Source organism: Peromyscus leucopus, chromosome 8b (genome assembly GCF_004664715.2).
Source record: "Peromyscus leucopus breed LL Stock chromosome 8b, UCI_PerLeu_2.1, whole genome shotgun sequence".
NCBI lineage: Eukaryota > Metazoa > Chordata > Mammalia > Rodentia > Cricetidae > Peromyscus > Peromyscus leucopus.
In genome coordinates, this window is record NC_051086.1 from 39,528,951 (window position 1) to 39,555,022 (window position 26,072).

The window sequence follows — 26,072 nt, forward strand, 5'->3', positions numbered from 1 at the left end:
GCTGTGTGGACTGAAGGAGATAAACTTAGAAAGTGCTTAGCATAAGACCTGGAGAAGAGTAAGTACCAAGTAAATGGGAGCTATTATTGTTTGTTCAATTTAATTGTTTGAGATGACAAGCTCCTTTGGAGATGCCCTCCAGAGTCTTCCTCAGACAAATCCAATGTTCTTAGCGAAATGGAGGGCATGGAGAGTAAGAACGCCCTGGATGGGGTTCTGAGATTTAGTTAGGAAATATCTAGACCCAAAGCCTCTTTGATGCAAAAATGACAGGGCAACAAAACCCCAAAATAGAGCCACCCCACTCCCTGATTCCTTTTGCCATCTGCCAGGTGGTGCTCTGCGGCTCTCTGGGTCTTGCTTGGAGTCTGCTTCCTTAAAATAATAATACAATTTAAATTTGGCCCTGCATTTACCCAGGCACAACAAGGCAGCCTCCATCAGTGCATAGCTCATGCTGTCAGGGTGATGTATAGGGTGGTTTTAACTAGTTCCTTACAAGGGAGGTGCTGATCCAAGAAAGCAGATTCTAGCATAAAGACTAATCTGAACCCAATTTTAAAAATTATAGCTGGGCGGTGGTGGCGCACGCCTTTAATCCCAGCACTCGAAGCAGAGGCAGTGATCTTTGTGATTTGAGCCAGCCTGGGCTACCAAGTGAGTTCAGGAAAAGGCAAAGCTACACAGAGAAACCTGTCTCGAAAAACAAAAAAAAAAAAAAAAAAAAAAAAAAAAAAAAAAAAAAAAAATTATATGTGGTTTGAGATTGTTTCTGAAAAGTAGTTTTTTTTTTTTTTGGTTTTGGCCTCTTACTAACTAAGACAACATCATGTTTCTAGATTAATGGCATCTTGATCATCAGGATTGCATGAGTCCAGGGGTGACGTTACACAAAGGGAGTGTCATTACACAAAGGGGCTGTCTGAAAGTGTAGATGGAAATGGGGATGTGGGAGCAGATGATTTTTCAGTTATGAAAGTGATAGAGGGCTGGAGTGATGGCTCTGGGGTTAAGAGTGCTGCTGCTCTTGGAGGACCTGCCTTTAGTTCCCAGCACCCATTTGGGCAACTTACAAGTACCTCCAGCTCCAGATCCCATGCCTTCTGCTGACCTCTACAGGCACCTGCACACATGTGGAATACACAAACACCAGAGCTGTAGATAAACATAAATAAGAAAACAAAATAAATTTTTTTAAGTGATGGAGAGTGAGCTTGGTAAATTTGGAGATCTATATGAATCTTAGTACAAATCAAACCTTCTAGAAGATGGATTTGGGAGGAGTAGCTTGGCTTGGAGCTACAAAAGATAAGGAGATCATGCTTAAAAGACAGAATCATCCAGTTCTATCAGACCATACACCACATTCTCTTCTTCCAACAAAGGACTGACTAGAATCATCTTTGACCAGTGTAAAGTCACCTGCTGTCCAGTTATGCCTTCACATCCTCATATCTACACCACAGATTCCAGTGCAGTCGTAGCAGTGAGGACCCTGGGAACCACTGGCTGCTGAGGGGTTCCCTTTAGAGGTCTGGAGTTCTAAAAATGAAGCGAAGTTTCTTGGGGTGTGGGTGATGAAGGTTGGTAGTCTGGTCATCTGTTTGGTCATGATGGAGTAAATGAGGAGAAGAGCTGCTGTTACTCAGGCTGTTGAGGCCCAGTCAGTATCTTCCTGGGTCTTGATAATTTCTAAAAGGGATAGGAGATGGAGGGCTATGGGGTGAACGTTGGAGGAGCTAGAAGTGGGAGCAGAGATAGAGCTTGTTAAACTATGCCATATGTGTGTATATGAACCTCTCAAATGATTAGTAAAAATATTATATGAAGTAAAATAACAAGAGAGAAGAATGCAGAATTTCCAAACTCCAAAGAGTCCTTGTTTTCATTGACTTCTCTATGTCTCCAGAGACTCATTGCCTGGCTCAGCTCCACCTTACCCGTGGTCAAGTGAATCATTAAGAGTGCAGAGCAGTTTGCCTGCAGCCGCTTGGGAACCAGGAGCAAGGTTGTCTGGTTCTTTCCATGCTCTTCACCAACACTGAGAGCTAGTTTTCCAAACAGTGCCGCCACCCAGAACAGGGACCCTCCAGACTCAGACGCTGAACAGACCCTTGCCCAGTTGGCTCAGCCTAGACCAGCTGCCAAGTGTTTCTATCCTGTCTCTAAAGAAACCAGTTCTGGGGAAGCTGACTTCCAATATCCACCAAGGGAACCCCCAAATAGCTTCAGAATGAATGGGTAGAAAGCAAGTATCTTAAACTTAACACACAAAGTTGGTTTAAGAAATTAAAGAGCCAAGAGAAGCTGAAAGACATTGAGATACAGTGGGAAGGTGATAAGCCTGGGAATTATTGAGGCAGAGTGAGAAAGTGATAAGCCTGGGTCTAGAGCTTTGCCACGTTGACCCTGGAGAGGCAAAGTTCACCCTACACCAGGCCTTTGTCTGGAAGAACTAAGTCAGTTCTCTCATACGTTATAAAGAACTTCAGGTGGCCAAGGACATGGAAAGTTCTTCTAAAAGGGAACTGATTGAAGTACCTATGAGCGCAGATCGGTCTTCATCCCCAAATTCCTAACCAGTCATCTTGTGGCTCAAGAGCCCAAAGCAAGCACACCGGAGTAGCAAGGGTTTAGTTTTCCTGGCTCTGAGGGTCTGTCTATCTCCCCACAGGGTGGTTGCAGGTGTGGATCAGAATCGGAATGGCATCCACAAAGACTGCCAGGTTTTTATGTCCTCTAACAAAGACTTGGATCAGGGAAACAGAGACCGTGGGAGAAATAGATACTATTACCCAAGATAACACTTGGGGGACTTCAGACAGGCAGAGAGCTAGAGGCCAAGACATTGTGATCTCTTAGGTCACTTACACAGGGCTGGTTACATGCATTTGTCTGCTGCAGGGTTTTTTGTTGTTGTTTGTTTGTTTGTTTGTTTGTTTGTTTAGCACGCTCTTTCCTCGGTGTAGCTCTTGATCAGTGAACGGAGGAGTTCTGATCCTTTCTTTCTTGCTTGCTGGCTTCTTACATATTGTCAATCTTGATACCTGCCAGTATGTGGCCCCTGGAATCCTGGTCCTCTGCCCAGCTGCCTTCTGCTCAATGATGCAAGGCCTTTGGCACAGCTCTTAGACATCAGCCATGGGTCCATGCCTGCTCTCTCGAGCACTACTTGGCCAGCCTCATTCTGGGCAGAAGCACCAACTCCTTGGGATGGTTCTGTGGATAGCATTCAGTTTCTCACTTCCCACCCCAGGGCTTATATGTTGAAGTTTACCCTCAACATGATGGTATGTAGACACTGAACTTTGGGGGATAATTCGGTTTAGATGAGGTTCTGATGGTGGGTTCCCTATAATGGAGTTGGTGCCGTTATTATAGACACCATAGAGCTTGCTTGCATTCATTCTCTGGGTACATGCTCCAAGGAAAGACTATGTGTAGAGGTTGGGGAGATAGTTTGATCTATAAAGTGCTTTTAGTACAAGAAAAAGAACCTGAATCATGATGTCCAACACCCTCCACAAAAAAATCCATAAAAGCTGACCCCTGTAACCCAAGCACTGAAGAGGGAGACAGGTAGATCCCTAAAGCTTGCTGGCCAGTGAATCCAGCCAGCCATTCTTTGAGCTCTGGGTCCAGTGAAAGATTCTGTCTCAAAAATAAAATAGGTGAGAATATCAAGGATGCCTAACATCATCAACCTCTGGTCGGCACAATTGTGTACACACACACACACACACACACACACACACACACACACATAGGCGAGAGAGAGAGAGAGAAAGAGAGAGAGAGAGAGAGAGAGAGAGAGAGAGAGAGAGAGAGAGAGAGAAGGAAAATAAAGACACAGAGATAGGAGAAAGAAAGACAGAAGGAAGATCAGGGAAGGGAAGAGAAAGAAAGAGATATGCCATCTTGAAGCCAGGAAGAGAGCCTTGACCACACCCCCACTACTGTGCCCACATCCTGAGCAGACCCTCAGACACCAAGGAATTTCTATTGCTTAAGCTGCCTGTTCTAAAGAACTTTGTTATGGCAACCTAAGCTGATGGGTAAAACTGGCCACTCAGGCATCTAGATGGAAATGCATTGATGTAGACAGCAAGCAGAAGCCACCATTAACAGTGGAGGGCTGCACGGGGGCAAACTGGGGAGTCCTGCGTACTAAACCTAAGATTCTGACAGTTCTGGCCCAGTGCCCAACCTTCTCCTGCTTCTCTTCATCTTGCTAAACCAAGAAAATATGCACATCTGTTATCCACAAATACCCTGAATTCCCCCGCCAACGCAGATCCCCGGGAAAACCTAACGGAGGCAGAACAGAAGAGGAGGTGTGCCAGGCTCTGGCGTCTTCGAGGATGAGGGCTGACTTTGGTGACACCCTATATCCCAGTCTCTTCCCTCCTTGTCCTGAGTCACTGAGCCATGGTGTGGCCCAGGGGAAATGCAGAGGCAGAACAGTGAGGCCCCAGCCTCTGTCTGTCCCCAGTTAGTCTGCTGCCCCTGGTGCCTTGCTGATCTTGTCTGTGTCCATGCCTCTCCATGACCCCAATGACTTCCACAGCCTGTGTTAGCTGTGCATCCCTGCTGACCAAGGACCATACAGAATAGTGATTAGCAACCTGCACAAATTCTACCTCTACCAGCATGGGATGAAACATGGCTTGTGAGACACTGAGCAGGAAGGGCTTTCATGCCAAGGAAACCCTGGCTGGGTTTTGCTCCAGCTCTGGCTGCATTTCCCCCAGAGCCGCCTGTTGTAGCTCACCTCCAGTCCGGAAAATTCCTACTCATGCTGGATGACGCAAATGAAAATCCAGTGAACTTGGAAGGCCTTCGCGCTGAGCACACGGCCAGTCCCACGCCCACTCTGGGCTGTACTGTGATTCTCCATGGTGACTGCTCATCACTCGTCACACTGTGGGCTTTTCTGTTTGTTTGTTTTTTAAATAGAAACCTTTCCTTACTTGTGCTGTTGGGGTCCTGTGCAGGAAATCACCATCCAGGCTCCCATGCCCCAGATTTCTCTTTACACTTTTAGGGGCTGTCATTTTAGTTCTTACATTTCAGTCTTCAACCCATTTGGACTAGATTCTCTTATGAAGGATGAGATCAGGGCTCTGTCTTACAGTCAGTCCTGTACTCAAAACTTCCAGCACCATGACCTTCCCTTATGATGTATGAGTGTGTGTGTATGTGTCTGTGTGTGTGAGTGTGTGTAAGAGAGAGTACATATGTGTGTGAAGATGTGTGTGTATGTGTGTGTGTGTGTGTGTGTGTGTGTATGAAGGCGTGTATCTATCTGTCCGTCTGCTTTAAGATTATTTTATTTTCACTTTTCATGAGTATATGTGAATGCCTACATCTTTGTCTGTGTACCATGTTCATGCCAGGTGCTTGTAGAGGTCAGAAGAGGGCATCAGATCCCTGGAACTAGAGTAGTTACAGGTGGTGGTAAGCCGCTATGAGGGTTCTGAGACTCTAACTCAGGTCCTCTGCAAGAACAGCCACTTTTCTTAACTGCAGAGCCACCTCTCCAGGCCCACCCCACCCACCCACCCATCCCCCACATACACGCACTGAATTTTTGACAGCTCTGTGGAAAATCAGTGGACCAATGCCTAGGTTTATTTCTGGGCTCTCATAGCTGTTCTATTGGTCAGCAAATCTGTTCTTAGGCCAGAGTTTCCATGTTTTCTGTGGCTTTAGAATATTTTAAAACCAGAGAGAAAGATGATTCCAGTATTCCTGTGTGTTTGGGGAGAGAGTATGAATGTGTACATGTTTGTGTGTTTGTGTATCTGTGCATTCAGAGGTGTGTGTGTGTGTGTGTGTGTGTGTGTGTGTGTGTGTGTGTGTGTGTGTTGGCCACACGCTAGTCTGTGTGTCTTGCTCTGTCCTTCTTTACCTAATTTTTGAGACAGGGTCTCTCACTGAACTGACTGTCTGGCTCACTAACAAGCTCCAAAGGTCCTGCCTTGCCTCCCCAGGGATTGGGTTGCAGTCACACACCTGCCTGCCTTCTTACTTGCCCGGGTATCGAACTCAAATCCTTGTGCTCTCATAGCAAGCACTTTACCAAACGAGCCATCTCTGCCAGCAACCCTCCCCCTTGATTTTCTCAAGATTGCTTGTCTATTTGAGGTCTCTTATGTTCCCATACAAATTGGAAGCTTGTTGTTTTGTTTTGTCTTGTTTTCTATTTCTGTAAAGAATGACATTGGAATTTTATATGTGTTGCATTTAACTGGAAAACAAACAGCCCTATTAAAAATGGGCAAAGGACCTGAATAGATATTTCTCAAGAGAAGAAGTGACAATAGCCAATAGATACATGAGAAAAATGTTTCATGTAATTCATTACCAGCAACCGCCCATTAAAACCCTGGGAGACATCCCCTCACCCCTGTTAGAACGGCCATTATTAACCAGATAAAAGATGATGAGAGTTGACAAGGCCACAGTAGCAGGGCAGGGCCCTGGTTGCTGTTGATTTTAGTGTAGTCTTTTTGGAAATCAGTATGGCAATTCTTCATACTAAAACTGGAACTCTCATCTGATCCAGCAACCTCACTCCACCTACTCTGTGTGTGTGTGTGTGTGTGTGTGTGTGTGTGTGTGTGTGTGTGTGTATTTCTGCACACCCATATTCATTATTGACATAAGACTTACTTAACCATAGCCATGATAAAAAAAAAAAAAACACTAAAGCTCCCATCAGCAGGTGAATTGATCTTGAATGTGATATCCATACATGATGAAATACTATTCATCCTTAAGAAAAGATGGGAACAAACATGGATGATTTGTGAGAACACTATGCTAAGAGTGATGAGCCTGCATGAATCGATAGGATTTCTCGATGGTGACAGGCTGTTTGGGTGATATCCGATCGCAAGGGGTATAGCACTGGTTGAAAGGGCACAACGTTTAGTGAAACAAAAGGAGCGAGTTGGGCTGGGGACATAACTCAGTTGGTATAGTGTTTTCAAGCCTATCCGAGGCCCTGGTTTCAAATCTCAGCACAGCACAAAACTATGCACTTGTAAACCCCGCACTCAGGAGGCAGAAGCAGGGGGGACCTAGTTCAAGGTCATTCACAGCTACATAATGAGTTCAAGGCCAGACTGGGTTACATAAGACTCTGTTTCAAAAATAAATAAATAAATAAATAAATAAATAAATAAATAAACAAACCAGGGCTAGTGAGATACACAGAAAACAAAGCTGCTTGCTGCTAAGCCTGATTATCTGAGTTCTGTTCCCAAATCCCACAGAGTAGAGTGGGAAGAACTGATTCACACAAGCTATACTCTGGCTTCCACACATGCACCGTGGTATGCTCCCTCTACAATAAGTAAATAATTGTAGTAAAAGGAAAACATGTTCTGGTAATCTTCTGTGATCTGCTGCATAGCAAGGTAACAATGATATTAATATTATATATTTTTAAATGGCTAGATTTTAAATGTTCTCACAAAGCACTGATATATATGTGAAATAGTGAAAGAATGTTAATGAGGATGACTTGTACCTTCCACAACATATCCATATATGATAAATGTCATGCGTAGCACGCACAAAACCCTAAATCACCCTCGAGCATTGCCTAACCCCAGTGTGGTGGCATGAGCCTGTAATCTTAGAACTTTGGAGCTAGAAGCTTGATGATCAGGAGTTCAAGACCTGCCTCTTTTACCTGAGACCCTGTCTCAAAAACAAATAGGGCCCAAGATGGCTCAGCAGTAAAGAGCACTGATTGCTCTTCCAGAGGATGTGGGTTCGGATCCTAACACCCTCTATAACTCCAGTTCTAGGTGATGGAATACCCTCTTATGGCCTCCAAGGGCAGCAGGTATGTGGTGCATAGACAGGGAAAACACCCATACACACAAATTAAAAGTGAAAAACAAGCTAATAATAAATAATTATCAAACAAAATAATAGAGACAAGGAAAAAAGCCTTTCTCCCTGGATTGTGCACATCTTTGTAGTTGGGGTAGATGTCTTTCTAAGCAGATTTTTACCAAGTTAGCTGGGTCTTCCAAAGACATTACATGTTTGGAGGATGGTTGGTATTTGGACAGAGGTCAGTCCACATCTACTGCTGAGGCATCCATTCACTTCTTACCCAGTTACTTAGTTTTTCATCAGTTTGAAAGCTGTTTATGAGCATCTGCATGCCAAACCACATTTGACAACTTAATTAAAAGAAATATTCACTGTTTACTAACGTATGGGTCACATTTGGTCCTAACAGCTCCAATCAGAGGGAAGGTAATGATCTGATTTTTTTTTCCACTGAGCAAAAAGTCCCAGATCACCCTGAAAGGTCACACAGCATCACACCGATTTAAAGACCTGGATCTGACTGCTTTGTGCACTACTGGCTGGCTCAGGTGACCTCTGTACAGAGTTCCCTTCTCTAAGGAGGGGCAGGGATCTGGTCTGTAAGGTGCCCCTGACCTCTAAGACCTCACAAACTGGAGACGTTTTTACCCCAGAAGCAGTCATGTCGCATGCTCTCACACTTCCCTTCACGAGGAAGAAGGCTTGTGCTCTTTGAACACTCGAAGCGCTGGGTGGCACAGGGTGGGGGTGTGTGTGTATGTGATGATGTGGATGGGAGCTCTCTGAAGTGGTGCTTCAGTGTTCCCATGCCAACGGAGGGAAAGCAGAGCAAAAAATGGAAAACAAAAATCAAACACAAAGCCCCAGCTCGGCCAGTATCTAGGGGAAAAAAAAACAGAAAGGAAAGCCAGTCCACCATTGGAGACATGTGTGGCCATATGTTAGGTCAGAAAGAAACAACGGGGAATAGAAGCCTCATAGGGGTCTGAGTGGGAGGATTAGCAATCAATGATGTTGGGTAAGAGAGGGCTGCTTGGAAGGAGAGAGAATCAGGGCCAGGGCCAGGTCCTCTTACTCGAAGTCGTTCATCAAAGAATACCTCATCCTGGATACTCAGGAAACCATGCTGGCCTGCAAGAAACCTTCTTCTCTCCCCAAATGATGCTGCCCTGCCAGGACTAGGCAGCCCAGCCCAGCAGGACTCTCTCTTCACTGACATGCTTCATATTAAGATGAATTTGTTGTCAGTTCCTTTCCAGAGCCCTAGAGTATCTACATGGCTCTATTTTCCATGCACTGCCTGCTGGAGCATTGTTCCGTGAAAACACCCAGAAGTCTGGTTTGCCCTCCTATCTGGAGGAAGAGGATACGCTAGCTTCTGGGATACTTACCACCAGCACAGAACAGCCGAGCTTTGAGAATCACAGCAAGGACCCTATTGGAGCTTTAGGAAGACACCCGGACCCTAAAGATGGGGAGGGGTGGAGATGGGAGAGGGGTGGGATGGATGAGGTGAGGGGAGACTCTGAATCTCTGGAAGCTCCTTATATATAGATTCCACCTAGAGAAGCAGGCCATTCCATTCACAGAACACACCTCCACTCCTCTTTTCCAAACCCTGCCCATGCCTGGTTCATTAGCAAGTCTCACTGAGCCAACTTCCAAATGCATCTGGAATCCATTGCTACTGTCAGCCTCTGCCACTGTTTCTCTTACCTCTGCATTAACCTCCCAACTTGTCTTCCTACTTCTGGTCTGGCCATGTGACTTTTCATATAAATGAAGGTGGATGTGTCCTCCCTGTCCTTAAGCCCCCAGGCTGGGGACACAGCTCAGTTGGGAGAGTGCTTGCCTGCCATACATGAAGCCCTGAGTTCCAGCCCAGAACCACATAAACCAAGCATAAGGGTGCACACCTGTAAATCCAACACTCAGGGAAATAGAGGCAGGAGAGTCAGGAGTTCAGCTACACAGCTAGTTGGAGGCCAGCCTGGGACATATATGACTGTGTTTCAATCCATCCATCCATCCATCCATTCATCTATCAATGCAAACTTCCTACCTTAGTCTATAAGGTCTTTTGGGAACCTGACTCTCTTATTTTACCTTTTGTCTTACTCTTGGGAAGCTATATCCCAGCCTTCCAGATCTTTCTTTAATCCCTTAAAGATGCCAAAGTGCTGCCTACCTCAGGACTGGTGTGGTGGTTGTGCCCTCTGCCTGGAATGCTCGCACATCTTCCCCTGGAGTCACTATTCTGATCTCAGCTCACGGGGACTTTCTCACAGAGATGTGCTCAGAATGTTTCACTTACATCCCGAATTGCTCTACCCCCACTTCTAGTTTCCATGAAAGGGCTTTTCACAGTACCCTGTTTACTTACTTATTTTCTCCACATAGTAAGACAGTTGCACATATGGACTCTCAGTGCTTGTGACAATATGCACAAGACCTGTGCAAACCCAAGCCAGACCAAATCCCAGCCTGAAGAAGGGAGGTAGGAACAAAGATATACCTTGGTTGTTGTGCAGTCTCTCACTGGCCTGGGACTTGCCAAGCAGGCCAGGCTGACCATCTGGTGAGTCTCAAAGTTCCACCTATGCCCACCTCCCCATCACTGCTGTTACATTATATAATGCCAGGGCTGGATTTTTGTTTTTTTTTTTTCAATGCAGGTACTAAGGATCAAACTCAGGCCCTCACATTGCTAGACAAGCACTTTGTAAGTGATTTCTCACCCAACCCCATTTGACTTCTGCTCCTGGTATTTTCTCTCATATCAATCTCCTGTTCTCAGTCACTTCCCTAGTCACGCACAACAGAGTGGGACTAGATATATGAGTATTGCATTGCTAACCCATCTGACCAGAGGAGGGGATGGAGAGATGCTTCAGAGTCCCCATGGCCTATTAGCTTCATAGTGTTGAGGGCTAATGTGTGTTGAGAAGCTTGAATGGGCTAGGCTGGATGCGAGAGATGTCAAAATAGATTAATAAAACCTCCAGCTCTGAGGCTTCCCCTCTCAACTTGCCTGATTTAACAAACAACATCTCTTTCCTTTCTTTTTTTTAAAAACTTCATTCTGAGTTTTTTCTAGCCCTTGTTTATTTCAGCCAGCCAGTCTTCAGCTCACACCCTGCTGAGAAGCTGAAGGGCACAGAGGGGAACTTGCTGGCCCCACAAGCTTCCAGTTCTCTCTGGGAGTACCCTGAACAGTGTGCCACCACCCACAGCAGAACCAAACCAGACAATTGGCACATTATTTACCAATTCAAAAGATGCCAGATCAGAGATTTCTCTGCAATTCACTGAGGCTTGAGCAGAAATTTTAAATAGATGATTTGCTTCCAATATGAGATATCACAGGGGGCCATCTACAGAGGCTGCAGGACTTAGCAAGGACTCCATCAAAATTGTTTTCATGTGGATCTATGCGTATGGAAGTAGGTGAGAAAGAGTATCCAGAGAAGGGGCGAGGAGTGTTCAGAAAAGGGATGAGAAGTGTCCAGAGAAGGCATGAGGAGTGCCCAGAGAAAGGGTGAGGAGTGCCCAGAGAAGGGATCAATGAGAAGATGGGAGCTTTCAAGTTCTGGTGCTGGAGGTTTGGGCAGAGACTAGACAAACAGAGGCTTGCCCCTGATACAAACCTCAGCCATGGCAGGCCTCTGGATCTTCCCAATTCTGCTTCCTATATAAAACCGAAGCCTGGGAAGATGATTCTGGTTAAAAGAACATGTCACTCCTGCAGAGGTCTCAAGTTCCATCCCCAGCACCAAGAAAGGCAGTGGCTCACAATCCACAATCAATTGTGATTCCAGCCCTAGGCTATCTACTGTCCTCTTCTGGCTTCCTGGAGCATGTGCATTCATGAGCATATACCTGCTTACAGATGCATGTGTACACATAATTTAAAAATCAAAACGTATCTTTTAAAAATGCAGATCACTGTTAACCAATCCACTGTACGGGAGGAGGACCATGAGGTCAAATGTGAGAGTTAGGAATAGTGCTTATAATAATGACAGCAAGCATTCACTGTAAGGCAGCCTTTGCCTTTGACCTCACTCCCCACAGTGAAAATATGGGTAGAAGTTTACTAACTGAATAAAATCCCCCATCAAGAAGTAGTGGAGAGCTGGGGCTATAGTTCAGCTTATAGAGTTCTTGTCTGGCATGCTGTAGACACAAGACATCCCCAGCACAGCATAAAACTGGGCATGGTACTGCAGACATAAAATCTCAACATTGGCTACAAGATGAGTTTGAGGCTAGCCTGCGCTACATGCACACCTTTCACTAGAAATCAGCAGAGGAACAACTTGGATTCAGGTTTATCAGACACCACTGCTTCAAATCTTTGTACCAGAATTCTAGGTTGTTTCCAGGTTTGGGCTATTACAAACAATGCTGATATGAACATAGCTGAGCAAGTGCTCTTGTGGTATGATTGAGCATTTCTTGGGTATATGCCCAAGAGTGGTATAGCTGGATCTTGGGGAAGATTGATTCCCAATTTTCTAAGAAAGCGCCATATTGATTTCCAAAGTGGTTGTACAAGCTTGCATTCCCACCAGCAGTGGAGGAGAGTTCCCCTAGTTCCACATCCTCTCCAGCATAAAGTGTCTTCAGTATTTTTGATCTTAGCCATTCTGACAGGCATAAGGTTGTATCTCAGAGTTGTTTTGATTTGCATTTCCCTGATGATTAGGGATGTTGAGCAATTCCTTAAATGTCTTTCAGCCATTTGAGTTTCCTCTGTTGAGAATTCTCTGTTTAGTTCTAAAGCCCATTTCTCATTTGGACTGTTGGTCGTTTTGATGTCTAATTTCTTGAGTTCTTTATATATTCTGGATATCAGTCCTCTGTCAGATGTGGAGTTGGTGAAGATCTTTTCCCATTCTGTAGGCTGTCGCTTTGCCTTGTTGACCGTATCCTTTGCTCTACAAAAGCTTCTCAGTTTCAAGAGGTCCCATTGATTGATTGTTTCTCTCAGTGTCTGTGCTACTGGTGTTATATTTAGGAAGTGATCTCCTATGCCAATGCGTTTAAGACTACTTCCTACTTTCTCTTCTAGCAGGTTCAGAGTAGCTGGATTTATGTTGAGGTCCTTGATCCACTTGGACTTAAGTTTTGTGCACAGTGACAGATATCAAAATCAGCTGAAAGAACTCGGGAAGTAATGATGAAGTGATGGATGAATTCAAAGAAGAAACCATGAGATCCCATGTTCTGAATTGGCACAACACTCCAGACTAATCAGAAGGATCCAGCACTTACTAAAGAGTCAGGAGTCAAAGGGAATCTTCCTGCAGAAGAGATACTATAGGGTGAGACACCACACATCGTAAACTAGTCACAATCCAGAGACAGGAACTGGGATGGAAGTGGGGGCAGACTACCGCAAATTGTAGAGGCTTTTCTGCCTGCTTCTGGGGTTCCTTCCCAGCCTCCTGACAGGCTGGAGCCTTGCCATGGAGATACGCATTGACCCTGAACTCAGTGCCCATAGGGGCTTCACGTTCCCGAGCAATGTACAGGTTTCAGTTTTACTGGGATTCTTTGAACTTGGACAGCACTAAGCTGGCCACAGCCTTAGGGGATGACACACAGGACATATTACTACTTTGTGGAGAGGTTTTGAACACCTCCCAATGTGTCTCTGCTGGTCAAAGCTCAGGACAACAGTGAAAATAAAGGGGTAACTAAGATTTACTGAACTCGGTGCAGGAAGTCATTTGACTATGGTCCTACCCACAGTCACCTTCCTCTAAATCAGTTGGGGGTGAGGTGAGGGATACTGTGAATTACTTGAAACCTGGCGTGTTTCACAAATATGTAAATACCAACTTGAGTTTGCAGTTCACTTTTCATATTTCAGAGACAATATGTTTATATTTCTGATCAGAAATACTTTTTAGATACACTCTTTGTCTCAGTTAGGGTTTCTATTGCTGTGATAAATCACCATGACCAAAAACAAGTTGGGGAGGAAAGAGTTTATTTCAGCTTAAGCTTCCAGAACATAGTCCATCACTGAGGGAGCCAGGGCAGGGACCTGGAGGCAGGAGCTGATGCAGAGACCATAGAGGAGGGCTGCTTGTTATGACTTGCTCCTCCTGCCTTGCTTAGGCATGGCACCATCCACAATGGGCTGGGCCCTCCCACATCAATGCCAATCAAGAAAATTCCATATAGACTTGCTCCCAGGTCAATCCCATGAAGACAGTTTGACAATTAAGATTCCTTCTTGCCAGATGACCCTATATCATAGCAAGTTGACATAAAAACTAGCCAGCACAGCTTTCAAAAGTTGTATGGGGCTTGTGAAATGGGTTGGTCTCCATAAAGTGCTTGCTTTGCAAGGATTCGAGTACAATGCCAGAACCTGTGTGAGAAACCTGGGCACAGTGGTATGTGCTTGTAATTCCAATTTGAGAGAAGTGGAGACAGGAGGACTCCTGGGGCTCATTGGTCAGCTGGCCAAGCCAAATCAGCAAGCTCCAGAGCAAGGAGAGATCCGTCTCTAAAGTTAAGGTGGACAGATCCTGAGGTTGTCTTCTGGCCATACACACAGACACACACAGGTGTACCCATACATATATAGAACACACACTTGCACATATACACACATGCACACAGTCATGTAGATACACATGCATACACATACATAATATAAACATACATATACATGTGTATACATACATACATACACATATACATAAATATACACATACAGATGTACATGCATGTACATAGACACCCACACACTGTAGGACTCCCACACGTACTCTGCTCAGCATCTCTAATGGACAGCACCATCCTGTTCCTATCTTGGGAGTTCATATAAGTGAGTTCAAATTATTCCCCAATACTTCATTGCTGTATGTCTTTTGGCAAGTGTCAGCATCATGGATGTGCCTCAGTATCATTTGCAACCTGTGACCATCCATTGCAAAGTGTATTAGACAACCCATATTGAGTTCAGAACACTCCATATCACATTGCGTGCAAAGCTGTTGTCTTTGTTATTTTACAAAGGTCCTTCAGGGTAGCCACTGCAGTTATTCCCATCATAAAGAGTCTGAGAGACACTGTAATGTTTACATTTAGTAAATGGTAGACTGAGGCTATTAGACCAGATCTCACTACAGACAGAATATTCCTAATGAATGTGCATATCAGTCAGAATAGGTCAGTTTAATTAGACTACAGCTTTGGTTTTATTTCTGTTGCTGTAATGAATTGCCCTGACAAAAAAAAAAACCAAACAAATGAACAAAAACTTACATGGAAAGGGTTTATTTCAGCTCACAATTCCATGGTAAGAGTCCAGCATCGTGGGGAAGTCAGGGCAGCTATTTAAGACAGACAGGCACATCACATCCATAGTCAGATGAAGAGAAAAATGACTGTTTGCATGCTTACAACTCAGTTCATTTTTCTACTCACAGGGTCCAGGACCCAGACCCAGGGAATGGTGCTGCCTACAGTGAGCTAGGTTTACAGAACCAAGATGATCCCGTATAGATGTGTCCACAAACCAACCTGATGTAGAGGATCCCCCACTGAGCCTCTTTCCCTGGGTGATTCTGGATTGTCTCAAGTTGACAATTAAAAACTAGCTGTGAGCTAACACAGAATGCGCTGCCTCTAATGCCCAACACACAGTAGACAGTTCATTGACTCCGTGCTGAGTGAACCATTTGCAATGACCAGAAGTACTTCCTGTATTCTAGTTCTCTCGATAAGCATCAGTCCTGGAAGACAGTCATCTTCGAAGTCAGCATCTCTCTGGTCACAGTTCTGAAACTTCTATCTGTAGAAGAAGGAGAGAGAATATGTGCAAATGTTACTGGTTGGAACCTATGAGTCAGGATTTCCAGCCTAGGATCTACAGCTGAGTGTTCTAAGAAGTTTCCTAAATGACAGAGATGCTCAAGTCTGTTAGTGAGGTTCTGAGAGTCCATCTAGAACAGGGGTTCTCAACCTTCCTGATGCTGCTTCTGATGATGCAACCCTTTAACACAGTTCCTCATGTTGTGGTGACGACCCCCCCACACAACCATGACATTGCTCCTTAATTTTGCTGTATTTTTGCTACTGTTGTGAATCATAATGAAAATATTTCTGGAGGTGGAGGTTTGCCAAAGGAATCATGATCCACAGGTTGAGAACTACTGGTCTAGAAAAAACCCCTCTTGACACTGTACAAATCCTTCCAGGTGGGTCCCTGCAAGACAGCCCATTTGCAAGGGAGGAAGCAGCTTTCTGCCATTGTGGACCAGACCCCACATCACTGATTCACTTAACCCTACAACACTCCTGAAAAATCAATTCATTAGCATGGGATTAATCTATGTCCACTTAATTGGCACTGTGTGTGTTTTTCTAAATGGCTAGGTTTGGAGGTAGTCCTGGCGATAGTCTCTGATGATGGACCATCTCACTTTTGTCTATGGTGCTTTCTCCTACAGGCAGGACTTTGCATCAGGGTGTCCACAACCTCTGTTGTAGCATAGAAAAATTCAATTTCCTTATTGAAACTTGGGTTTGTATTGTAGGCTCCTGTGGGTCCCCAGGGGAAAATATCTCCCTGTAAGTCAAAGATCACCCATGAAGCTCATCCAATAGTTGATAGAAATCCCAGAGAATATTTGCTGCCTTTGGGCAGAGCAGTCCTTAGATAAATAGTGAGTGGACACATTTCAATCTTAGCATTGTCTGGTTAGGATCTCTCAGGGATTCCACTATTTACTGAACCAAGGCGCAGCCTCTGGGTTGTGTATCACCTACTGAACTCTGGAGCTTAGCAGAGTATTAAACGTGTGCACAATGCCTCCAAACAAGAAAGTCAGCTAACCCAGCTGCCCACACTATTTGCCTTTCCTTCCTTGTTTTTGATCTGATGCAGGGTTTCTCACCTGGAAATTGATATTACTACCCAGTTCCTGCCCAGCATCTATATGTCAGTGTCTGGACCCATTCATGATCATCATAACTCAGGGTTAGGAAATACTGCTGATGTTTAGGTGGATGAAACAGATTCTGCTGGCCCTGCTGGAAGATACGGGGTAACCCTTATAACATAGATGACTCTGATTTAAAATGCCAGTAACACCAAGCTAGAGAAACCACTGTCCAGTGGATTGTGCAGGCCATGTGCTAGGTACCATTCCCACTTGAAAAGGCTGTTCAGAGTGTCCATCATTTCCAATCACTTTTAGCTGGCTTGCCCTCAGTAGGAGGCAATGCTGAGGTGATATATTCTCCCAGCCTCCCCTTTCCTGGAGGCCCAAATGGACTTTATAAGATGGAAAGTGTAAACTTTGGAAGCCATCAGAAACTTTTATAAAGCATGAATGGTGACCCATGTAGGTGGAATCCATACCACAGCTATCCTTCCTAGCTAACTATAGAGTTGGGAGTTCTCCAAACGCCATTTCCTCCTTCTCTCCCCTGGTCTTGGCTAGAGAACCCCAAGATCAGTTCATCAAAGAGTCTCTTTGGATTCAAAACTGACACTTTGATTGATGGCACCTTGTGAGCTATGGTTGTGATAGAGAATGGTCAGCATGGCAGCCAGCTTCCATATTAGCTCCCTAGCAACAGGCGGTCAGCATCATTTGTCAAGCCAGCTTTGTGGAAATGAACAGGCAGTGCTCCAATGAGCTGCAGGGCCATGGGCCTTGCTAAAGTGCCTTCCCAGGGGAGAAGTGAACAGCAACCACCTCTCTGCCTAAGGCTCCCATGACAAACTAAGTTCACCCCGGGAAAACAGCGAGTATATTGGGATTACTTACAGAGTATGGATGAGGGGTTAGTCACCAGAGCATGAGAGAGACAAAAGTAGCCACACCCAGCGTGGATGATGGCTTCCCCATAGCTACACAGATGGAGCGCCCCCCTCCCTGCAGTTTTCCCCCACTTTATTTTCTAGCTCCTCCAGCCACGTGCAGTTAGGACAGAATTGCATAGAAATGGCTGGGAGGGTCAACCAGATACTCCGGTGAGGGTTCAATCCCCTCTTTCTAGGAATCCATATTATCAGTCCACAGGCCACAACCTGACTGAGTCTCACAACTAGGCACAGCTGATCTCATGAAGATGGTGGCCCTCCGGCTGGGAAGGTAGTAACTTACAGCACAGGAAAGTGATCTAACATGTTAGGCTTGGCTGCTAAGCTGGCACGTGGGCTCTGTCTCTGTACTGTATGGCAGAGGTAATAATAACACTATCATGCCGTGCCAGGTGACCTCAGCCACAGAGAGGTAGGAGGGCTGCAAGGTGCTCCTCAAAAGTGAAATTTAGGCTCCATCCTCTTGCCGGCTTCCTGACTGGATGCTCAACTTCCATGGCCTCACTTTCCAGGTCTGCAGATAGGAAAGACAGTGGCACTGCCTGGCAGGGAGGCTGGAGGGACTGTTTGTCTAGGGAAGGGGCTGAAGATTCTGAGACTCGGGGTGGGGTGCTCTGGGCTGGTGAGTTACCTTTGGTCTTTCCTCCTTCACATGTTGGTGGTAAACATGTGACACGGATGCTTCCCATCAACCAAAGGCTGAGCCATTCTCCATGGCTGTCTCTCATCTTAACTCCACAACTGGGGCTCACAGAACTCCTCTGTGCCTCTCCTTCATGGCCCTTAGACTCGTTTGGAGGACGTGTGAAAACAAGTCTTTCTGGGGGACCCCACTCCAGATTTCTCATTTAGTCAGTCTGACTAAAGGACAGGGATTCTTACTTGTAACAGTGTCAATGCTGGTGAGCCAGGAGACACCAGGGGAGACCCGCTGACACACCTATTTCTGCATTTTGCAGCTGTAGTTCACTGTTGGGACGCCTGACTGCTGGCTACAATTCTCCAGGCACTTCCTCTCACCTGCCCTCGGGGCATTCTCTCCCCATCACAGGAAAGACATCACGTCTATGTAGAAAATGGCACAGCTTACGGACATGGAATTCTTCCCAAGCCTACTCTGAGGCCCTGCCAACCCCAAGCCCTTGTCACCTGATGTCCTTCCCTCTGTCACTGCTAGCTAGAGTGCCACTTCCTCTGTTGGAGGCTTACATATCCCCAGGGAGGTAGAGTAGTCCTGAGGATGGATGTACAAAGATCAAGGGTGTCCCTCCATCTGAACGACTAGATGTCTACAACCCAGGCTGACACAGTAAGGCGTGAGGGGTTGTCGGCAAACAGAAGAGTGGCGGCAGATTTCCCTTTAAGACCCACTGCCAACTTCATGTCAACGGGGACCATTGTTTGCTCTTTATTCCTGTCTTTTCTCTTTCATGAAAAAGAATCTGTGCTTGAGTCCAAGGGGCAAATTACTGTCTTGTGCCGTCTGATGGGACAGTCCTTTGGGGACATCTTCCCAGAAAGCCAGTTCTCACCGAGCAACCAAGACTACAGGACATACTCCGACAAGTCCTTAGTTTTTCATGGTGGGTCTCCCTGTAGGTCCCTCCTGAAAGACTCAGGTTCCAATGTTTCATAATTCACAGTGACCTCTGAGGTCAGGATCTAGGCAGGCACCCATGAACTATGACGGGGGGGGGTGCTCAAATGTCTCACATGTTCTCAAAAGGAGGGTCTAGAGGACTGGAGATGTAAGTCAGCTGGTAGTGTTGGAGAGAAGACAACAAATTCAGAAGACTAGTAAAAAACCAAGCAGCAGAACACGCCAGTATGCTGGTAGGGATGCAAGCAGAGAGAAAAAACCAAATGGCTGGTGTGATAATTCAGTGCAAAATCTCAGTTTTTAAAGTCCCTAATCTTAAGGAATGCCTGCCCTCTTCTCCCAGAGGCTAATGGGGCTTCCCTTTTCCCAAATTACCCACCACACTGGCTCAGGACACAAAGCCTCATCTGAGTTATTTGTGGCTTGAGACTGCCCCACCCCCTTTTTCTGACCATGGACTCAGTAATATAGCAGACTGCCTCTAACTTTCCAACCTCCAGAACTTTGGGATAAGCAGGCACCAGCTGACAGGAGAGAAAGGGACATAGGGCAGGGGGTTATCTGTGACTCTGATGAACTCTAAGTGTACTGTATATTAAAAATGGACCACAGCAATCTATTTCTTATGGTAGAGTACTCATTGAGAGTGCATAAAGCCCTGGGTTCCATTCCATGCACTTCATAAACCAGGTGGGGTGGTGCACCCCTGAAATTGCAGTATTTGGGAGGTGGAATCAGGATCAGGAGTTCAAGGTTATCTACATAGTGTCTACATAGTAAAATTGAGGCTACCCTAGGCTACATATATTTTGTTGCTTTTTTCAATAAAAGGAAATTTGGGGCAGTAGTAACTGGAAAGGAAGCATTGACTTGGTCACCTCAAAGATTACATGGGGAGCATCAAGCTCTTCCAGCATGTGAGCAAGAACACACAAGAATTTAAGACCCTGAAAGGTCACAGTCAGGCTGAGGAGACATGTGCAGGAAGACATTGCCTCAGAGTCTCAATGAGGCTTTCAGTAAATGCTTACAAACTCTGACAGGTCTTGGAGTGAGTGAGTAGTCCAAGGCTCTGGGCAGGGCATAGCCAAACTTCTGATTTGCTTAGACATAAGAATATTATTCTAAACTGTATGTAATAAAATGAGCGTGGTGAGGTCTCTCCTGGGTCACCTTGGGTGGTGTCTGTCCAGGCCCTGAACCCCACTGTCCTGATCCCTCCTTTGAAGTGGCATAGGAAGCTTCCATCTGCCTCCATTACTGGGGTGTGATGAAAGCCAACCACTGTTGCTGACAGCCACATCACCTGCGGCTGCCCCCATACTACAGCCCTAGCTGTGAGAGCGTCTGTGGATTGCTGGGCTCCGAGTGTCTCACAAAAACTTCAGCCTGTTCATAACAGCAGCTCTGGATGGAGATATACTCACGGCAGGTAGACATCCATCTGGGCATGGAGAGGTCAGATGGTGTCTCAAGATCACACCATCAACGTGAACATAGAATCAGAGATACTTGTGAACTTATAGATGTAGGGTGGTCTCACTGTGGCGCCCCAGCCTGATCTTAGCGCTTCTCAGGGAATCCCCACTATTTCCATTCCTCCACTTTGGTTTCTTGCCCGGTTCAGGTCCCTTCTTTGTTTCCCCTCTAGTCTTGAGTTATGAAAATGAGAAGCAGCTGTGAACCCTGCAGATCACAAACAGGTTTTGGAGTGCTGATACCTCTGCTAACATCTAATTCATTCCCGGGCAGCAGACAGTTCCCGCTGCACTGTTAAAATCTATCTGCTTCCAGGTGCCACATGGAATCCAAAGCAATTTATTCTGCTTCAGACCTGGGTATTGCAGCCAGACAGGGATTCTCTGGCTCCCTGTACCCCCAGGAGTCCCTTCTCATGCAAGAAGCCACCTTCTTGAGCAGGAAAGTCTGCACCTGGTAGTCATGAATGGCAGATTATGTCTGGGCTGAGAAGACCCTAGATTTAACTTCTAATGCCTTCCAAGAAACATTATACAAATAGTGCCAAGATACCATAGCAGGAGCTGGGGAATGCCGTGAAGATGAGACCAACATGAGCTCTGTTCTTATTAGGCTTGGGAATAGAACACAAGCAGCAAGTATGAAGATTAATGATGATGATGACCTTGGGTGGTAACCAGGATGGAGGAGATGGCAATTATGATAGTTCTGGAAAAAAATTCAGGAGGAACATTCTAGGCAGAGGGGATTTCAGGTGCAGAAGTCCTTAGGTGAGCCCAAGTTATGAAGATCCAATAAATAGAAGGTTGGAGTAGCAGAGGGGTTGGTGAGTCCTGTTCCAGAAGATGTGTCTGGGAGTCAGCAAGGGACAGCCCAGGCTAGGCCTCACAGATCTGGGGACTCCCCAGTTGCCTCCTCTTTGCAAAGTCCTTAGAGCTGCAGACAAGCAACATGGATGTCTAATTCTATGTGTTTGTCATCACTCTGAAGTCCAGCTCAGGCCTGAGCTAGGCCCATGTCTTTCTGCATCTGTCTATATAACCTTGTCACAGTTCTGGGCTCATGGGAGATTCTTGGGATAGTCTGATGGCTTAAGGAAGATGGCGGACCAGAAACAGATTCCATGCATAGCCAAGGAAGTACTCGGGTTCCGCCCCAGAGTAGGCTGCCTCAGCAGGCCAGAGGGTCTCCATGAGCAGAAGATGGAAGGTGAGATGGAAGGAGTGTATTAGAGGTCTAAGGACAGGGTTCAGTGGGTAGAGTGTTTGCCCAACAAGCTTAAGATTGAGAGTTCAGATACTCAGACCCCCACATAAAAGCTGGATGAGTGCAGCACTCCACCTGTGATCCTAGCACAGGAAGCAGAAACAAGGGTGCCTTGGAGGAAGTGACTTAGACAGACTAGCCAAAGAGATGAGCTTCAGGCTCCACAAGTGAACTTGGCTTAATATGCAAGATAGAGAGCAATCAAGAGAGACATTCAACATTAACCTAACGCTTCAATATGCATGTGCACACATGTACCTGTACATCATATGTTAAACACATGGGCACACACACACATACATACTACATACACAGAACATACATGCAGAAAAGACAATGTTCTAGATAGTGGTAGGAAGTACCATTTTCTGTGACAAGGATAGCAATGATCACCATGGCAACATATCAAAGAGTCAAGGAGTGCCAAACACTCAGGGGTATGTCATCTCATTTAATCTTCCTAGAAACCCTACCACAAAATCTATTATTATCCCCCCCCCCTTATAGCCATGAAGCTCTGTCATTCTAAGGACTGTGATCCTAGAGCCCCAAACAATGGTGCAGTCTGGAGTAGGAGCCCACACTTTAAAATCCTGTACTGTGGCATTGTGTGTCTGGATTTCTGATTTCTGTCACAAGAATCACCGTGGGACATGCATGGGTGTGTCATCCCTTCACAGCCTTCGTTAGCCCCTCCATGTGCCGGGTGATAATGCACAATTGATCTGAGAGTGCGGTGGGAGAGAGCAGCTGAGAAGAGATTTTTTTTTTCCTCAGCAAAATCATTCCCCAGAGAGCATGTTGTGTTTCTACCCCCTCCTCTTCTCTTCACTTTATTTGAGCAATATGTTAGCTGCCAAAAACAAAGGTTAAACTATGTCAGTGGAGAAATGAAAATAAAAATTCACCAGCCTAAGTACGTGATGTTTCCATCACCCTTCTTTCTCATTTTAAATGAGGCTGTGGCTCTCTGGAAGCAGAGGCACAAACTTCTTTTGTTTCTTTATATTTAACATGTATTAACTAACATACACACGTATGAGTTTGTATGTGTTTGTGTACATAAACAAATGATGTGTTAGAAAGGATTGGTTCACAAGATATGGGTTCTGACAAGTCTTAAGATCTTGAAGTGAAGTTTCAAGGAAGTTTGCTTAGAAGAGATGAAAATACTGATTGGTTGATTGATTCGTGTGTGTGTGTGTGTGTGTGTGTGTGTGTGTGTGTGTGTGTGTGTGTGTACAAGTATGTGCTTGTGGGAGGGGGTGGCACACATCTAGAGGTCAGAAGACTACTTGCAGGAGTGGGTTCTCTCCTTCCGCCATGAGGATCCCATGCTGGAATTGAACTCAGATCACCAGGTTTGGAGGCGAGCACCCTTACTCATTGAACCATCTTGCCAGTTAGAGATGAAGATATTTTAAGAATAGAAAATAAACTCTTGATATAGAAATTAATATGTCCAGAGATTAACGTGTCCAAAATCTGGCCTTCCCTAGCTCCTCTCTCCTTCTAGTAAAAGCCTTTCTTCCTTTCTTATTAGCTTTTCCATCTGGGGTCTCCCTCACACTAGCTGGAGTTTATGGAAGCTCTAGAGGACCCTGGCTAGATGGACCTGCAGAAAACACATCCATTTCATGGAGTAACTCCTCTGGAGAGCACAAGCCGGGGTGCTGGCCTGGTACCAGGGTCTGTATACATCTCACCTCACCCCAGTGACCTCTGAAGTGGGGGTGTCATTCCTTTGCAGGCAAGGGCCAGATCCAAGATGCTGTGATTTGGCCAGAAAAATAGCATTGGAGTGGAAAGAAAGATTTTTCTAGGAATAAGGATCCCAGGGAAGCCTTCCAGGGGAGTTAGGGGCCTAGGAACATAAAGGGCTTCCCTGAGTGAGGAGCCAAGGCCTGGATTCAATAGGTAGTGGCTTCCTTTCTCTCCCGCCTCTTTCTATCTTGTTCTCTCTCTCTCTCTCTCTCTCTCTCTCTCTCTCTCTCTCTCTCTCTCTCTCTCTCTCTCTCTCTCCTCTCTCTGTGTGTGTCCCTCTCCCTCTCCCTCTCTTCTTCCTGCCTTCCCCCTCATAACATTCTGAGCTTGACATTTTTTTCTTGCCCAAACCTTGATAGTCACACTTGCTTTGTATGGGAGGTTTCAGCTTTTGGCAGTGTTCTCCAGCTTGCCTGAGAAAAGTCAGAGCATGGGGCTATGAGGGTGGAACCCACCCCCATAATGTGCCTCGTGGACAATGGGTCTGAGGAACCCTTGCTGAGGTTCAGGAGGGGAAACCAGGGACAAGGGGAACAGCCTCTCCTCAGGAGGACCTTGTGGTGCCTTTGTCTCTCAAGGACTTAGAGAACAGCCCAGCAGTGTGTCCCCAAGATGATAGGATGTTCCAGGCAGAAGCCCAGGGGAGAATTGCCTTGGGAAAGGAGGGGGTTGGTGGATGGCGGGTACCTTCCTCTATTCTCTGCTAATAAGGAGCTACTTTGGGCAGAAGCCAGTAGACCCCGCCCCCGTCCCCACCCCCTTGAAGAGGCATGTCCTGTCCGACAAAAATGAAAACTCTTACACCCATGACCCTCTTAAGTCCTTCTGACTGAAGTCTTAACTCAACAGGGCTCCTGGGAGTTTGCAGCTCCCTCCTACTCCTCCCAGAATCAAGAGAATTTTCTCTCCCCTGGCAACTATGGGATCCAGAGCTTGCAACGACATTAGAGGCTCACCTTGAGTCTCGTGAGCAGCTGAGTTTGGCAGGCGGGTATCTACTTGGTATTTACTCCCTGAGACCTCACAGCCCAGGTAGGCCTGATCAAGGCCTTTGCTGAGCTTGGCAGGTTAGTATCTATGTATATTTACTCTCTGAGGCCACGCAGCCCAGGTAGACAGGTAGCGGTATACACACTGGTCCCTGCCAGATCGAGGCCTTTGCTCATCCCATCACTAAACACCTGGCGTGGAGGGTAGGCCAGTAGTTATAAGTCAGGTGACGTGGCTTGCGTGTCTGCTGCTGTTCCTCATTAGCGACCCACTTTCTTCTTTTGCTGAATTCTACAATTTTTCTTTTAGCCTGTGAGAAGTGAGTACAGAACCTTTGACCTCTAATGTACTAATCATGTTCCTGTCCTTCCCCAGGACCCTGCCCCACACTCACCTTGCAATTATCCAGTCTTTGCACACATGCAACGTGCCCCTGAAAGTCTTCACCCCTGCCCACCTCCACAGCTGCCTCATCTCTGTGCTTCCTGTCTGCTAGGTTACTTGTGCCTCAAAGTACCTTATAGCCAGTCATCCCCTCTAGAACCTTCTTTCCCTGACTCAGTCTTCTCTGATCCTATCGGCTCCTCTCCCTTCTTGCAGTTCTCTGCCTCAGTTTCCCTTTCCCTAACTTCCCTGCTCCATTTAGGTTCTTGTTTATGCCCATTCACAAGCTGTACAGATGGCACACTTAGCCAAGTGCTTGCCAAACAAGCACAAGGTTTACCTTAGCTCAAGACTCAGAACTCATCTAAAAAGCCACGTTTGGGGCCCCTATGCTGGGAAGGCAGAGACAGGGGGATCTCTGAGGCTGCCAGTCAGCCAAGACGACTGGACAAGCTGCAGGCCAGGAAGGGACCATGTCTGCAAAATCAAAGTGGGCAGCACCTGAGGATGATACCTGAGGTTATCCTCTAGGGTCCATATACATGCCCATACTTGTGTACAGGCATGTGCATGCAAGCACACACAGGCAAACACACACAGAGCCCACAGACTGACTCTCCCTCTCCCTCTCCCTCTCCCTCTCCCTCTCCCTCTCTCTCTCCCTCTCCCTCTCCTCTCTCTCTCTCTCTCTCTCTCTCTCTTCTCTCTCTCTCTCTCTCTCTCTCTCTCTCTCTCTCTCTCTCACACACACACACACACATTCTTGAGACAGTGTTTCTCTGTGTAGCCCTGGCTGTCCTGGAACTCACTCTGTAGACCAGGCTGGCCTGGCCTCCAACTCAGAAGTCTGCCTCCCTCTGCCTCCCAAGTGCTGGGGTT

At 46.1% G+C, this 26,072-nt stretch overlaps 1 protein-coding gene across 2 annotated transcripts in view; it reads left to right on the top strand.

The window, feature by feature from the left end:
- Gria1 (glutamate ionotropic receptor AMPA type subunit 1) overlaps positions 1-26,072 on the top strand; it is a 337,895-nt gene that overhangs the window by 20,181 nt on the left and 291,642 nt on the right. The gene's annotated exons all lie outside the window — the stretch shown is intronic.